The following is a 3,557-nucleotide window of genomic DNA, read 5'->3' as shown; positions in this document are numbered from 1 at the left end:
CTTCTGGTTTTGTGGCAGTTAACTGGAGGTAAGAGTCTCATGAACAGCCTGCTTGGGCTGGCTTCTGAGATCCTCAGATTTCAGTCTCCTGAGTAGCTAGAATTACAGGCATGAACCATCAATATTTGGCTGTTCGTAGGATCTTATCTCCAATTAACCACCACCACAGAAAATAATAAAATAAAAATTTGGGGGAGTTATGGGTATAATTCAGTAGGAGTATTGTATGTTTTTCCATATGAAAGACCCAAAGTTCAATTCTCAACACACAGAAAAAAATTATTTAGAAACTTTGTTAGTGGCATCATAATACTCTAAACATTATCTCTGATTCTTTGGGGGAATAATCTAGAAGTAGCTCTAGCTCAGGATTTTTTTTTTGGGGGGGGGTCCGGTCGTGGGGCCTGAACTCTGGGCCTGGGTGCTGTCCTTCCGCTCTTCAGCTCAAAGCTAGCGCTCTACCACTTGAGCCACAAAGCCACTGCCTGAACTCTGGGCCTGGGTGCTGTCCCTCAGCTCTTCAACTCAAAGCTAGCACTCTACCACTTGAGCCACAGTGCCACTTTTGGCTTTTTTCTTTTTGCTTATGTGGTGCTAAGGAATCAAACCCAGGGCCTCAGGCATGCAAGGCAAGCGCTCTACCACTGAGCCACCTTCCCAGGATTTCTGAGGGCTACAAACAGGGTATCCACTGTGCTGAGGTCATCTTAAGGCTTGCCTGGGGCACACTGGCAATCTCTCATACACACAAAGAATTCAGTTCCTTGTTATAAATGAAAATCTTTTGTATTTTTGAGACAGACAAAAAGAAACTGATAATAGAGAAGTAGAGATAGGGGTGGGTTACCAGTAATTTTGTTCTTGTGTCTTCCAAAGATCAACTTGTGAGCTTGATCCTTTATTGGGAAGTAGTAGAATCTCTAAGAGGTGGGACAACCTTCCAAGGGGGAGGTCAGGGAGGAGGAGTGTCTCAATTAGCAAAGTTGGGAGGGGGAAGAGGGAGAGAGAGCTAGAGAGAGAGAGAGAGAGAGAGAGAGATCTTGAGGCAAGAGCCTGCTCTGTGTATGTGTGTGTGTGTGTGTGTGTGTGTGTGTGTGTGTGTGTGTGTGTGTGTATCTGAGCCAATGCCATGGGGTCTAGCAGCTGGTGAGGTTAACCTGGTGAGACACAGGCTAGGGTAGGAGAGAGGAGCAGAAGCCAATTTTTTCCAGGCCTCAAATCATAGAAAGGTTTGAGAAAACACAGGCAAAGTAACAAAGTGGTACCAGGAAGTTGGAATGAGGAGCCCATACTATAACACACATAGTCCTATGAAATTTTATGAGGCCTCATGGAAGTAATTGAGTAAACTTCAACTGTAACATTGTCATTGTGCCAAGGATTCTGTTTCGCCAAATTATGTCTCTCACATAAATTGGTGGTAAAAACTAAGGGGCAGCAGCAGTGATTGGATTATCAAGATGCTCAATCAGCAGAGGCTAGAGTAGCTACAATGTCTCAAAGTCTTTTCCAAGAGTGATCCTACCTGTCTTGGACAGTGTGATTATGAAAACTGGCTAACATTTATGAGGGGTGGGGGGAGACTTCCTGAATATAGTTGTAAAGGGCATGGAGAATACATGTTGAGGCAGGAGCACCTGGGATTCAACTCTAGAGGGCTGTGGAAAGGTCTATTTCCCCTTCTAAGAGCTCTCCTGGCCATGGTAAGGAAACAGTGTTATTCACCTTTCTGACCTAGCATGCATGGTACCTAGTATTCCATTGGAGCTGATAAAGGTTTGTTGAAGTTGAACCAAGTATGCAGATACCAAAATGATAATAATTCAATAAACTAACATCTTTGCCTTTAGTCTTCATCCAGTGTGGGAATTAGTCATATTTCTGTCAGTCCTGTTTTTTCAGCCTTTATTGTTTCCTGATCTGGGGCATCCTTTTGTTACTTCACTTTTAAAACTCTACTATGAAGAAAAGAAGTTAAACTCTGGCCCATTTTACTCCTATTTAAGCAAATAGCAGTTTAATAACATCAATGAATTCTTGGCAGTTGGATGTAGTGGTAAGTGTCTAGAAAGTCCCAGGCATCCGGAGGTTGAGGTAGGAGGATTGACTGAGTTCAGGAGTTCAGGACCAGCGTGAGCTGGTGAGACCTTCTGCTCCTTAACACAACAAAATAGAACAACAACAAAAAAATCCCCACAAACTTAATTCAGCTTTTCTTCTTTTTTGCTTTCTATTTTTGTGCCAGTACTGAGGCTTGAACTCCAGGCCTCATTCTATCAGTTGGCTTTTTTTGCTCACTGGCTATATCTCCACTACTGAACTCATATCTATGGTTTGGGCTCTCAGCTGGTTGGAAATAAGCGTCTCCAGGATTTGCCTGCCTTGTCTTTCCTGGCTGGCTTAGATCTATGATCATTAGATCTCAGACTTCCCAGCTTTAAGGTCTATGGGTGTATTAATTCCAAGCAACCCTAGTTGCTAGTATTATCCCCCTTACAGAAAAGTAAAGAAAATCAGGCCAAAGTCGCTGCTAGTAAAAGGGGAAGCTGAAATTTAAAAATCAGATTGATTCTCCAACAGTTCTTAGCCCTCTTGGAATAACTCATTCCAAGATATCCTGGTAATTTGGGGCTTTCATCTATTTTTTTTCCTTCTTCTTTTTGGCCCAGAAATGTTTATAGATTCTGATGCATTTTTTTTAAGGATTAAAGCTTTCCAAGTTTGATGCAAATTTATATCCTTTGCAAAGATGAACGTTTGGATCACCGCCTATGTGGGAAGGGTGACCCAGGAGGAACTTGATACCCAGATGCCAGAACAGGCCACGGATTCTTTTTTTTGGGGGGGGGTTGGGGGCTGGGTGAGTGGGGAAGTCGTGGGGTCTGAACTCTGGGCCTGGGCGCTGTCCCTCAGCTCTTCAGCTCAAGGCTAGCTCTCTACTACTTGAGCCACAGCGCCACTTCCGGCTTTTTTTCCTGCTTATGTGGTGCTGAGGAATCGAACCCAGGGCCTCATGCAGGTAAGGCAAGCACTCAACCACGGAGTCACCTTCCCAGCCCCCAGGACACAGATTCTTGCAGCTCAGAGGCATCTGATTGGGAAAAGCCACACGTCGGGCTGCAACTAATGCCACCAGTGAACTCAGCAGTACGGGGCCGAGGGGTTTGGCGGGCAACTGGACTGACAGACCTGTTACACCTGCACGGGAGTTGTGTCTTTACATGAAACCTGAAAAGCCAACAGCCAGCCTCAGTGGGAGACAGCACTGCTAACGAAGGCGCAAAGAAAGTCCCGGGCGCCATCCCCCCAGCCCGCTCGGTGGGTGAGCCAGGGCGTCTCCCCGGGCAGCGCTTCTGGCCCCGGGTTCCCGTTTGAACACTCCAGGCGCTCGGGCGGCGAGCTGCGTCCACGTGGGAGGGGACTACACGGAGAGCGAGGCCCGCGAAGCCGCGCTGTGCCCCGGCCGGAGGAAGCGCGGTGAGAAGAAGGTGGTTGCGGAGCTTCAGATGGCTCCTGGAGCCGGAGCCAGGGAGCCCCGGCGCAGGGAGGCCGCCGCG

The sequence above is a fragment of the Dipodomys ordii genome, unplaced genomic scaffold (assembly GCF_000151885.1).
Source record: "Dipodomys ordii isolate 6190 unplaced genomic scaffold, Dord_2.0 Scaffold3, whole genome shotgun sequence".
Classification (NCBI taxonomy): Eukaryota; Metazoa; Chordata; class Mammalia; order Rodentia; family Heteromyidae; genus Dipodomys; species Dipodomys ordii.
Note: the sequence above shows the minus strand (reverse complement) of the source record.